The sequence below is a fragment of the Syngnathoides biaculeatus genome, chromosome 19 (assembly GCF_019802595.1).
Source record: "Syngnathoides biaculeatus isolate LvHL_M chromosome 19, ASM1980259v1, whole genome shotgun sequence".
Taxonomy (NCBI): domain Eukaryota; kingdom Metazoa; phylum Chordata; class Actinopteri; order Syngnathiformes; family Syngnathidae; genus Syngnathoides; species Syngnathoides biaculeatus.
In genome coordinates, this window is record NC_084658.1 from 9,850,491 (window position 1) to 9,864,526 (window position 14,036).

At 41.6% G+C, this 14,036-nt stretch overlaps 1 protein-coding gene across 3 annotated transcripts in view; it reads left to right on the forward strand.

The window, feature by feature from the left end:
- The window catches only part of svila (supervillin a), a 65,867-nt gene that overhangs the window by 19,424 nt on the left and 32,407 nt on the right, over positions 1-14,036 (forward strand). The gene's annotated exons all lie outside the window — the stretch shown is intronic.

Here is a 14,036-nt window from a genome sequence, read left to right on the forward strand (position 1 = left end):
TTTATGCCGTCGAGGGGACATGCCTTGTGGTCTCCATTAACTCGCAACATTAAAAAAATTGGCTTCGTTTTGTTATGGATTAAAAAGTTCTGTTTTTCCTTTTGACATTGTTATTGAAAGCGTTGATAAAAGCCATATTTAAATTTCACAACTTTAATCTTTTATGAGGATCAACAACAACAACAGAGGAATGAATTACACTCATTTTGATTCCATCCAGTGGGCAAAATGGTGTAATTGAAGTTTAGCTTGTCATCAAGTATTAATCATATTCAGTTTGGAACCTGTATCTAAACAAAGAAGATGCACAATTAGGAGGTTGAGCATAATTTTTGAAAAGTGCTTCTATACGCTACATAAATTGTTTCATGGCACTTGACGCTCAATTCTTTATTCTACATCTGGACTAACATTGTACCCAAGCCTCACTTGCTGTAAAGGCTGAAACAGGTTATACTGGAGCATAAATAGCTGAGGGTGAGTTTTTTTCTGCAGGGCACTGAAGGAGGGCAAGCACTACATTTTTTCATTATTATTTTTTTTTTTTTGTACACATTTAGCGGCATTGTTTTGGATTCTCTTTACAGAGTATTTTAAACAGAACTCATCTGTTATTTGTTGTTGTTGTAGATGGCAGTATTTTGCCAGCTGGACATGTTAGGGATCAATATTCAGCTCTTGCCTTGACCTAAATTGAAATCATATTTGCCATGACACCGGTGAACTCGCTTCTGGTATAACCATTACGCCCGTGTGTCTAGTTGAGTATAAAGTATCCAAAACGCTTTGTTGAATCAAAGCGCTGAGGGAAAACAATCCGTTGTGCAGGTTTTTCTCACGACGCCACCATGAATACTCAGTGGTTGTGATTACATGATGGAACAATGTGTGATGCGGAGCCAAGAAAGCGAGACAACCAGGAACTCTGGTGGTCATACCTTTTAAGAACGCTAGAGGGAGTTGTTTTCTGGATGTTTGTCCATTTCATCACACAGAGTACATACAATATGTAACTTGTCATCATATTCTATGCAACCTTTTAATTATTGTCGGTGTTGAATCTATCGTGTTGGGGTTTATGGTTTATAAGAAGTGCACTTACTTTTTTGGTTTGTTTGTTTCAGTTTAAAAATGAATGGAATTGTCAACAATCAGTTTTCATTATCACCCCCCCAAAAATAAAAAAATAGCAGCAACACAGAAATGCTTGTTTTTTTTTTGTTTTTTTTTGGGGGGGGGGTGTCACATGACTTTCAGTTTTCATGACTCAATTAAAACTGACTCATACTATCCAAAATTGTTGAAAATGGCACTTGACTTGTGCAGTAACACAAGATTACAAAATTGTCTGTTTTATAATTATGGCTTGAAGGTTCTCTTGTAATAGAAATATTGAGTTAAATTATATTTTTAAGAATTACATTTCATGATTATGAATGGTGCACAGTAAATACGAAAGAAATCTCTCATTTCATAATTTTATATTCATGGCCTCAACTAGAAATGTTTATTTTTCCTCACAAATATGAATCCCTTTGCTATGCCATATTCGCCCGCAAATGCTTATTTCACTGCCGTACGTATGGATCTTACGGACAGAATTACAGAATTATATTCATTAGAATTAAAAAGTCAATTATGATTCCGCTTCTCCTTCCTTATCAAGTCACATTTTCATTTTTGTAGGTGTGACATCAGAGGCATATTTTCCCCAAAGTTATCCAACCTGAAACGATCAATTATCCATCAAGCCATTTATGCATCTATGAAATAGATAATGTAGCCATAATTAGAGGACGTGACCCTAAACCAAAAAAATGAAGTCCATTTAGCCAATGTAGAAGTACAATTTTATACTTTTTTGTTTTTGATCTCAAGTCTTTCACATAAGCTTTATCATTATTCTTTTAATCCGCTCTCCGTCATATATGACTGCCACTTGTCACTCATGTCATCTGATTGATCTGCGTCGGTGTTGATGAAGTGGGAAAGCACCGTTCTAAATTTATCACCCCTCCCCACACTCCCTGTTGGATTCCTGGCTGTTGTAGATGTAGCCACGACACATAGACCCCCTAAAGGAGAGTCGTAGATGGAAAGTGGGTGGGGGGTGGCGGCTGTTTGTTGCCACGGCCGGTCGACCCGTCATCACAGCGTTTATGTCCCGGTGGTTCTTTTCCACAAGTCTCCAGAGCTCTGATCTTCTCCGACCGACCTAAAACGGGAGAAGAGAAGACCGAGAAGGTATGTGGCTTTTATTTGAGTGTAACACTTTGAAACAAACTAATCACATCTTTTTGTGCCCTTTATTGTGATTATATTCATGCATTTCAAACGGGTTAAGTTGGATATGGGTCAATATGGGTGATGGGTCAGTTTTTATTTGGGTGCAGGTTGTCATCGCGTAAAATCCAACACGCTATTTTAATGATTCTCAAGCAAGCACCTTTTGAAACCCGTTCATTTATCATTGCTTTATTAGCACAGGTCACCGACGGTATTTTAATAATGGCATTATATTTGAAGTATAATACGTTTAAGTAATTTCTTACATTGCTTGCTAACATTACATTGTAATGTTAAGGCTTTAATGGAGCCGGATCCTCTGGGTGTCGATTAAGACGATTGACAGTCCAAATGAGGAGCTTGTGTCAGACGTTGTCTCTCCAAATGTGACTCATTCTTTGCTCGAGTGACTATCGAAAGAACGGCGGGCCTGCAGTTGTTCATTGTGCTGCACCTGCTCTTACCCCGTCAGACCGAAATAGAGTGCTGCCCTCGCGCTGCAACGCGCTGCAACGCGCTCCAAACATTCCCCCAAGTTTTTCCACACAATTTTGAAAACTTCCAGTCATCACTTAGGAGTGAAGTCAAATATTAATTACAAGATGTGCTTTTATTTTCATGAGAACTTTTGACTAATTAGTTCCTTGTGCAACATAATGCAGTTGTATGACATTTGCATATTTCATTAATGTGGGATAAACTAGGATTAGTACAAGATTAAATGGTGGTGATCTGGGTGACCTGCCCCAAAATATACACAAGTGGTGGCATAGTTATTTATTTTGATGGTCTGATTTTGAGTGTTATGGGGGTGGGGTTGGGGGTGTTGTCAGCTGGGCTGTGGTTCGGTAGATTGGGGAGTAAGGCGGTCTGCAGCATGATGTTGTGTTCTGTTACAGTGATTGACCGACCGTTCGGGTTTGTGGCGTCTCTGCGGTTTAACTGGCTCGGCTCCATCGCATCGTCTCCTTGCGCCATCTTCGTGTCATTTGGGGAAACGACAGTAGTCTTAGAAGTTTGAGCTCCAAGTCCTCCTCTTAGGTGTTTGCAAATGACTTTAGGTTTTATGTCACGATTGCAGTCTTGTCAGGAGGCCTAATCCTGGTAACCTCACGTGGTGGTCTTAAGTGCACCTCGCCACAACGTCTTTAAATTGATTTAAAAGGCCCTAGCCACAGACTTAGAGATGCTTTGTGATGAGCCACTAATACTGCTTTGGGGCTTTGAGTGGACTAACTGACCCTGACATTGACCTCAAAGTTGCGCTTGTAACCTCTGTTAGGTGTTTCCTCAGCTGGAGTGTAAGCCCCTGGACTATAGTCAGTCGAGCATTTTAATATGTGCCACTTGAGCAATTTTTTATTTCAGTTTTTTTTTTTACTAAAGGAATAAATAAATTATAAATTAAAATAAATTGTTTTTATAGTTCAAGTGTCATCCCTATAAATGTTCTAAAATATATATTGTGATGAAAAATACACATAACACTATTCACTTCAATGTCTATTTGAAAAAATAAATATGAGCGGAGAGCGCGTCATACATCCGCAAAGTTGCGGAAGTCTCATTCGACATCCAAGTGGTCGCCATATTGGCTGCATCTTCTGCCCGTGATGTCACATTGGGACATTTGCCATTGAAAACACGCCTACTATGGGAGATGAACACACCCCTTCTGACACGGAAGCTCTTTTCGAAGAAGAGAATATCTCACAACCGAGTGAAGTGACCGGGGCAATATTACCCTACTGTTTCGACCCGTATTTAGATGATATGCGGATCATGGCCAAACCGCATGCAACCAAACCACCTCCCCGCCCGATCCACCTCCGCCCGGCGAAGCAATGCCACCTGCGAGCGCTGACGACGCCGCCGACAAACCGCCTCCCCATCCGTTCCACCTCCGCGGCGGAGATGAGCCACCACAGCCCGGCGCAGCGACGGGTCACCCTGGCCGAAACCGTGTTGACAAGGCCGGTGGCGATCCACAAGGCTGGCTCGGCCTTCTCAACAAGGCTAGTGGCGATCCCCAAGGCCAGCTCGGCCTTGTTGACGAAGCCGGCGGCGATTCACAAGGCCGGCGGAGGGCGTCCTTCAGCGGCTACTGCATGGAAGCCTTCCGATGTGCACATCGACACATTTAGCACCCCTGACTTCTGAATTAGCCAAAATGTTTTTTTAGTAGCTGTTTCCACACCTACCTGTCATTTGGAGCCCATGAAGCTCTCGTCCTTTGCTCCTGTGCAATTCATTTTTCATGATGAACCAGGTCTTTTGGAAAAGTATGAAGAGCGAATCCATCCTCACGAGTCTTCGAGCAATATCCAGCAATGCAACAAGCCTGCATTTTGGCTAACATGAAGGAACAACGAGCTACCTTCCCGGAGGTAAAACTAATTGAAAACAAACGACTCCACTTGAGGGGGGTCCTACCATGTATGTCACTTCCTGCTTCTTCTCGAAAACAAATCCCTCGAGAGGATTTTCATGGCGGGAGTTACAAAAAGCCATTTATGTCAAAATCATGTTTTGTGATGAAAAAATTGTGAGTCCATACCGCCTGCCTTTTTTTTTTTTCATTAATATACTAAAAATCATGCATTTCAAGGCAGTGTTATATTGAGTGATGAAATCCCGCTTCAACGGGTTGTGCCATAGTAGAGTTGTGGATGGAAACAGCTTCCCGAAGCATTTTTTTATTTAAAGCATATTTAAAAAATGTGCACATTTCTGCAACGAGATGCATTGCTAGAGCTCCGGAGCCCTTGACGCGGAGTCTCCACAGTCCAAACTTGAGAACGCTTATCTGTTTTATTTTGGGAAAGTCATGCCGAGGTGTGTGCACCGAACGTGTGTTAATAGACTGTAAAATTGCCGCAGAAGGTCAGCATTGTCACGGCGATTCTATTTGTAGTGTGAATGGAAAGTTTTAGGCTGGAAGCGGTTGCGATAGGAAGCTGATTATGAGGATTGGATTTCGAGGGGTATCGTATGAGATGTGGGAGGTTGGAACGATTTGCATACGTTTACTTATTGTATACGTTTTATAATGTGGTCTTGGGTCTTCAGCATTTCTGGATGTTTCCAAATTCATTTTTTTTAAACAATAAAAAACATTGTGAAAGATTGGAACCTCCAAGGTCAAACACAATGTCTTTCAAAGGATGCGCTTGTTTGAGTTGATGGTCATTGTACATGTTAGCATTTTGGACCCCTCCTTTTTTTTTTCTTCTGTTTTTCAGACCAGGAAGGTGATTTAGCCATTATAACTGACTCCAAGCAGACCCAGTGAGATGCTTTTGTGCACCAGAGATTGTCTTAAGGGCAGAAAAAATTGTCTGGGAGTGTTTATCTAATAACGACTGACTGTACACAAGCATGTCCAGACTGAAATCATCCGGTTTAGTTGACTGAACATCTGGAGAGGTGATTAGCGGAGAGGAACAATTCAGTTATTTGTGTCCGCTTTTCTGTGCTGTTTAGTTTCACAGTTGTGTTGACCTGATGCAATTCGATTTTGGTGGGCCAAGTTTGTAGATATAAAGAGTCAACAAGTTACCGCTGAACCCAATGTACATTCTCATAATTGTCGTGTGACTTAAATTACATTTACAAGTTGTTGATTTTGCTTTAAAGATGTAGCGTTTAGATAATTTTACTTATTTTCTCCATGAATATTGAACAGAATATTGTAATTTGGTAGGTGTAGAACATGTGTGAAAGTTTTTTTTGTATGTTTGTGTCATGTCCAGATCTCAACATGGGTGAAAAATGCTATCACTTTTTTTTTTTCTTTTAAATTTTCTGAAATGATGTACAGTATATTCATTTGTGTCAGAAGACAGACTATATCATTTGACTACTCCTAGTCTTCATTTAGGGACATTTTAAAATATAAGTACAAGCCGTTATTGTTTTTGGACGTTCACAATATCTATAATATACCAGTTGAATACAACATACAAATACATGCGCATAATTCCTACAATCCTGGTCTCCAGTGATCCATTTTAATTTCAGATTTTTCAAAATGTTATAACAGAGAGAGAGAAGAACAAAGGTCCGGGGCAAGTAATAAATGTATCTTTTGGCATGGAAACGGAACCGCAAAATGATCTGAGCATCATAGGAAATTATTGTGGACAGTCTGCTTTAATTTAAGACAATTGACCTTCTCATGCTCTCATGGAGCATGGTTTTCGCTTTAGTTCTTAGGAAAATGATTCCTAAAGGGATAGTAGGTTTTGGAATCAATCCACTTCACCACTTTTGTGGCTTGCTTTGTCACGGGCTCTTTGACACATTCTCGTCCCTTTCGAGCGTAGTTTTAGGTTTAAAATGTTTACAGGAAATTACAATCACTTTGATCATATTTTCTTTTTTTTTGGTTTCAATTCCCTTTTTGCGGTTCCTCTCCTGTCATAGATATTGACTGAGCCCACCCTCCAATTCCCCGCCGAGGTTTCTGACCTAAAGCGGCGGTGTGTCATTGGAGTTAACCTGTAAGGTCTTGCCCATTCTCAGCAGTAGCGCATCATCGTCGCAAATAACAGGGTACTAACCATCGAGCAATTTTTGCGTGGTGCTGATCTCATCTGTCACTTATGAGTCAAAGAAGAACCACTAAGACATACAGATGTTGCGCGGTTGAAGGTGCAAAGGTGATGATACCATTGGAGATGGCAGGATTTTCATGTTCTACCCGTTCATAGCACTAAGTTTGGAGTGTCTGTCTGCGTATGTGCAAGCGTGTTTACATGCCCCCCGATGAGCTCATCTAAGCGGACCTAAAGATGTCATCCCTTGGTGTGTTCTCACCCCCGACCGTCTGCTAGGCTGCATATTAAATCCCTAGTCTAGCCCTCTTTCATGTAGGGTCCGAGAACTTTTATGACATAATCTGTTCTGCATTAGTATTATTTCAATTTGTCCCGTTATACGGCTTACATTTACACGTTTAAGTGGTCCTCGGAGACAAATATATTTTCTCAGCAGCCGTGAATGACCTGGCTCGCGTCAACAGGTTTTACCGTGTATGCCGGCGGTAGATAAGATACAACGCGCTGTTTTCCCGTCAGCGTCAGAATAACCACGGTGGGCTCGGGGCCAGACTCCCTGTGAGGCTTCCGCAGTGCATCATTGACACCCTGACGCGTACGAGTGTATGTCTGCTCGTTTTCGCGTGTTGGTTTTGGCGTTCACAGGGGAATCACAATAGGGAAAAGTGTTTATGTAGCACATGGACATGTCGAATTGGAATAGTTATGAGATGCCTCGAGGAGGACGTGAGTGTATAAAGCAGAGTTGTGGGACAGTTCACTTCATTGTTTGTGTTTGCTGCAAATATTGATGGATGGCTATTGATGTTATGGTATGCGAATCGGCCATTGTTCACTCATATTTGGCGCCCGTGTGATTAGTTCCTCAATTCTCGCTCAGTGGCCGTGTGGATCGAAGTTGTCAATACGCGCCCCGAGATTGATTGGCGCAATAAGCCGTGATAATGTCTCATTCTCGGCTTCAGTCAGCTGGGATGAGATCATGCTTTCACATGACACCGAACAGAATGAAGCGGCATAGACTCGAAGAGCAAAAAAATCCAAAGTTAGTCTTACGCAGTATAGACAGTACTGGACAAGCCAGGGGTACTGAGTGTGGTATAGTTTTGCAGTGTTTTTTTCTGTAGTTTAACTTGGACTCTCTTTTTTGCCATTTCTTTTTCCGATGCGTCTCTCTTCATCTGCCTTCCTGTCTCTGTGCCTTTTATTTAATTCCTGCTGGAAGAAGACTGGAATTTCTCATCAGGCTGAGAGGGTTATTTGTACTCTGTCCTCTCGTCCTGCTCACTTTGGTTCACTCCCATCTAGCCTCCCTCTCCCCTTCCCCTCATGTTCAGCACGGGTTTCTTTGGCACCCCACTGGTGTTTAGGAGCCAAGGATTTGGAAAGCAGCACTCTCCTTGGACACTCCCAGCTTTCCTTGCCTCTGGCTCACACACTCATCTTTTTGCGCCTCTGTGTCTGTCAGGTTTTGTCAAGCCACTCTGCTGCAATCTGCCTGTGGCGACGGGCCTTAGTTTAATGAGCTTAGCATGTGAAGCACAGCTTGTAGCCTTGCATGTTGTTGTGGTGGTGGTAGTGGGCACCCTGAGTTGGGAAGCGCGAGGACTAACCAGGACCTCCTTTCTTCCGTTAGCCCTGCAGCTCGAGTCTCTCTGTCCTCTCTCCTCCCTGACTTGAATGCTACCTGGCTTAACACTCTCTCTTTTGCTCTCTCTCCCTCCGCCTGTCCCAAAGCTTTGTCATAACTGCTTTGTTGCTGCATCACCTCTCACACCGCTGCGTCTTTCCTCCCTTAAACTCTCCCTCTCAAGCAACTTCCCTTGTTCATTTGCCAAAATGTACCGGAACCCGTGGATTTCTAATTATCTGAGCCATGTCAAGTTTTGCGGCGAAGGTAAGAGCACTGGTCCCTGCGGCGCAGGTCGCAGGTTTGGGTTTCAATTTTGGAGTTGGTGACAGATCACTTGGATTGAGGCGCTTGGGATCAAAACATAGGAATTGTCAGATGACGCACAGCAGACCTGCTTCCTTTCTGCTCAACGTCCTTCTTTGCAGACAGCTGTCGTTGCACTGCAGCTGTAGCCTCCAAGGGCAGCAGAGGACTCTTTTAAAGTGAGGCAGCTATTTATGAGCTGTGCATCAACCTGCTCTCAAACTTTGAGGAGGAAAAAGCGAGCAAACTGTATATTCGTCTTCTGTATATTAATACCTCTGAAAGTGTCACTCATCACTGAATATTGTGGTTGTCAAATAGTTTTTCCAGCCATTCTAATGAAAATAGTATTGTGCATGCAGTCATTTCTGCAGGAGGTCAGTGTGTTATTGCCGCAATCTCAAGAGGGTCAAATGTGTCACCGGACTTGCCGCCGCAGCACTGTCGTCATGTGTTATGGATGCACTGGCGTTTAAACAAAAATAGATTTTTGCACAATTTTAAGAAACATCACCGTCCTTAGAATTCAGTCTGTCAGTCTCAGCATCAATCGGAATATTCAATTTTAGTTGCCGTGGAATATTCCTGTCAAGACAACACTGACCTGCACAGACTTAGAAGTGCAGATTTTTTTTTTTTCTATGCCACTTGCATTGAAGACGGTTCAGTTGCAAATGATTTTGGGTATATATTTATAGAAAAATATGATTATACTGAATCCTGATAGTCTTGTCTATGTAAACTATGATCCCTGAGGAACTTCCAATAAAAGGCTACTCTCAATATTTTGTTTTTCGTGTATATGATAAAAAAAGTAACTTTTGACACTTCAAAAAGTATGTTTACAGTATGTGGTGGAGTCCCGAGCATGTGACCTTTTTGTTAGTATGTGCGCAAATGATTTTGTGCCGGTGACTGACCGCAGATCTCCGTCTGCTTCTCATTACCGTCCGTCTTTGTGATGTTTCCCGAGTGAAGGCTGAGTGTTGAGACGCGCTTCCCCCAGGTGGGAATAGCTTGCGATCCACAAGAAGCTCCCTCGCAGTTTGAGGCTTTTATGCCTGGTGCAGGGCGATTGGTTGATTGAACATCGTTGTTCTTTGCTGCATTATTTACTATCCATGACTTGAAATTCTCTCTACTCTCTACATGAACTACTACTTCACGAACCGTAATGATCAAACCAGGCATGCGCAGGAAGGGATCTGTAATTCTATAGTGTTAAATTCCAGATAAGGATTATTCAGTCTTTGAGGCCTGCACTTTAAGTGGCATTCTATTTCTTAATTAGCATTGAAAGCCTAATTGGCTTATTGTTGTAACCTTTTGTAAAATCTCAGTGTTTGCAGCCTTGGGCTTGTGATTGCCCATCTGTTTCGTAACGCTTTTGCCTCCTAAGCTGTTCTCGGTACGGCTTTAGTCACAATTTGAGGCTGTTCCCCCCCCTTCAATGAATGGTGGGGGCAGACCAAGTGTGTGGGTAATTGCTTGGAGAAGTAAACATCTATGTGCGCACACATTGTGTGATGTAATGCAGTGTGCTAAAGCATGACATGTTTCCTTTTGGGCGCTGTAATCCCGAGCATCAAAGTTAATCCTATATCTCACCTTGAGCATATACTCTGCCCCAGTTGCCGCTTTCGTTTCGCTACACTTCATTAGTTTGACACGTTAATATCTTGTATAAGCCACACTTTTAGAGCAATACGCCCATTCTATGGTTTCACTTTGGTTTCTTCTTTAGTTTATGGTTTATAGATATTGATATTATGGGAAAATTCTCTGGCCTGGTTCAGATCCCAAGTGACGCTGATCCATGACATCATTCTTATCTTTCACAGGGTTAACTCAAGATGGTAGGATACAGTTCAGAGGGATTCCAGATGCTTTTTTTTCTTCAGCTGTTTCAGACATAGTGCTTCTGTGCATTCCAGTCTATATCAGAGGCTTTCTAACATCTTTGATCATGATGGGTCTTTTTTTAATCCGTCTCAAATTACCTTTGCATTGTGATGGTGGCGCTAATGACCACATTTTAGGTGTAAAGCTCATACAGCTCAGGTTTCTAATATTTGTGGACCTGACAAAACCAGTAAGACTGCTGCGCCAGAGGGTAAAATCCTATTTTGATACAAGTACAACTTTAGTTTCTGCTTATTGTTTGACACTTTTACTCAACGGATAAGTCTGTCAATGCACAGTATTGTGCAAAAGTCTTACGCCCCTTTTGGACTGTACCGGTTCTCCCCCCCCCCGCCAGAGTTTCTCCGTCCCATGTGGACCCTCCTCTGACCTGGTTCTAAAACGCAGGCCGAGGACGGCCGTGGTGTAACTGTCGTCTGATTGGCCGGCTTTTCTTTAAGCACGACGACTTGTCACTTTCACAATCGTGGCGCCTAAAAGTTGCCTCACACCGAGCGGCGCCACCAAAGCAGACTGTTGCGCAGTGTGCGTGGTTTGGCGACTGTTTTCATGATGAGTAGTCAATCAGTCTGCCAGTGGTGTTGCCACAATTTTAAATTTGAATCGGCGTCCTAATGTCACAACAGATAAGCTTTCCCTCTTGGGAAAATGCATATCCGCATCAAGCCATATCAATCAGACTGACTGTTCCATTAATTTCAAAATGGAGTTCTGTGTCTGCACTTTCATCCAAATCCTTGCAAAATGTGATTGTTTCTTAGACAAGATGTGTGGGTTTTTTTTTTCCCCACAAGGCCGGTATTTCTGTTGTGACTTGGTGATTTTTCATTTTCCGTTTCACCTACTTACATATTTTTTCTTTTTTTTTCTTCTTTTTTTAATGGAACCTATTGCCCGTTTTTCACAAAAAACCCTTCACTTTTTTCCCCCACTTGATTCCCTGTTTATTTCCTTTTGGGACCAGATCCCTGCTCTTTTTCTTCTTTTTTAAAATGATTTTCACAGCAATTAAAGGTCTTTGACATTTGTACTCTGTAGCTTCTTTAAAAAGAAACATAGATTTCTACTTTGACTAGGCTGACTAAATTGTATGTACACTTACTGTATGGGACTTGTGTGCAAATTGCGCATTTATGCAGGCAGGGTTCGTTCATGGGTTCCGTGAATGTAAACACACCCATGTCAGTGTATCGTAGCCATCCATAGTAAATAAATAAATAAATATATATATATATATATATATATATATATATTTTTTTTAATCTGATGTGGGCTTTAAATCCAAATAAGCCCCTTGGATCTGCAGTTTGTGTTCCCAAAAAGCTTTCACCATTATATAGTACTTGCCTCTGTTGCCGAGATGGTCTTTTAATGAGGGAGTCTGGTCTTAAATATTTTTTCTGATTTGGTGACACATACATAAAACTGAATTAAATCACCATCATCCGTTAGTCTAATGGCCAAAGCCTGAAAATAAGGGTTAGTGAAAGTTCCAATAATGCCAGATTTAGAGCGCAATATAAGTTTTAGAGATTCATTCATCAGTATGTTGTTCAAGGTTGTTGTGAAATGCTCGTTTGAGTCAGTTTTCATGGCTCCAAGAATTATGAATCAAACCATTAGATTCCTGTCCGCTGAAAGCAGTCATCTTGGCTCCTTCAGGGCTCGCGTGGACCATATTCCAAACAGCTGAAACAATACCAGACCCCTCCCCAAGCACAACCAAGCACACTGCCTTCTGCAAATAAGCTTTCTCTCTTCCCAAAAGATGTTTCACTCAAGCGGGACTCATTTAACGCATCAACCCAAACACGCTTAGTAGGTCCAACCGCAGCAATTGAGGTGATGGAGGGTGTTCGGGGTGAGGGGTCTCCAGGGAAACATTTTGGGTGGGGGCAAGAGTGAAGCCAGTGTGTGACTCAGCCCTGAAGTGAGCGCTGAGGGATGGAGTGAGACCACATGTTTGTCATAGAGTTGCTTGGATCAATCCATTGTCAGGACTGCGCTTTCAGTAAACAAACATTTAAGAATAGCGTTCCTCAGCAAAAACTTTGTATTGGTGACCCTTGTCCTCCAGTCATTGCTTCGAGTAAGTTTTCTTAACTAGTTTATGCCCAGTAGAGTTTTATTACCCCATATCAAAAAAGCATGTTTCAAGTTTAAGGAATGAGAAGGGTCATTTTTTCCTTGAGCTGTCTTCCACTTTTAAGGCTGTTTGCGAGGCAACCTTGACGTGTGATCAGATTTAACACACCAGCTGTCACTAAAAAGGCATTGGCCGTGACAACACACACACAGACACATGCACACATACTTCAAATACAGAGGCAATGATGTCATTCAATAATGACTACTGTATCTCTGAGTTTAGAGGACTGAAACTCTTTGCGCTCAGTTCGCTACTTGATAATTTTGTAAATGTGCTACAGCCATATTAGCAAAGCAAAGCAAATTTATTTGTATAGCGCATTTCATACACGAGGGAACTCAATGTGCTTTACATGATTAAAGGCATTTGAAAACAAAGAGATAAAACTTTTAAAACAGGATAAAAATAATAAAAATACCCCAAAAAATTGACGGTTAAAACCATAGACAGTGCAAGTATTGTGATCAAAAAGTGGATATATTCTGAAGAGCATGAGGAAAAAAAATAAGAGTTTTAAACCTGGATTTAAAAACATTGGCAATTTATTCCATTTGTGTGCAGCATAATAGCTAAATGCTGCTTCACCATGTTTGCTTTGGATTCTGCGCTCCACTATTAGACCTGAGTCAGTCGATCTCAGAGCTCTCCTGGGTTTGTATTCTGTAAGCGTTTCTTTCATGTATTCAGGACCTAAATTATTTAGGGATTTATAGACCAATAGCACAACTTTAAAATCTATTCTAAAGCTGACTGGGAGCCAGTGTAAGGACTTTAGGATTGGAGTTATATGCTCTGACCGCTTTGTTTTGGTCAGAACGTGAGCTCCAGCATTCTGAATGAGCTGCAGCTGTTTATGCTCTTTTTTTTTTTTTTTTTTTTTTTTTTTTTTTTTTTTTATTTTTTTTTTTTTTTGGAACTCCAGTCAGAAGACCATTGCAGTCGTCAAGTCTACTTGAGATAAAAGCATGGATGAGCTTTTCCTGGACTGCTTGACACAGACAAGACTTCACTCTAGTTATGTTTTTCAGATGGTAGAAGACAGTTTTTGTGATTGATTTGATATGATTGTTGAAAGCCAGGTCGGAATCAATCAGAACACCAAGGTTTCGGACTTCCTCTTTCGTTTTTAAAGATAGAGAGTCCAGGTGTTTGCAAACACCAATTCTCTTTTCTTTATTGGCAT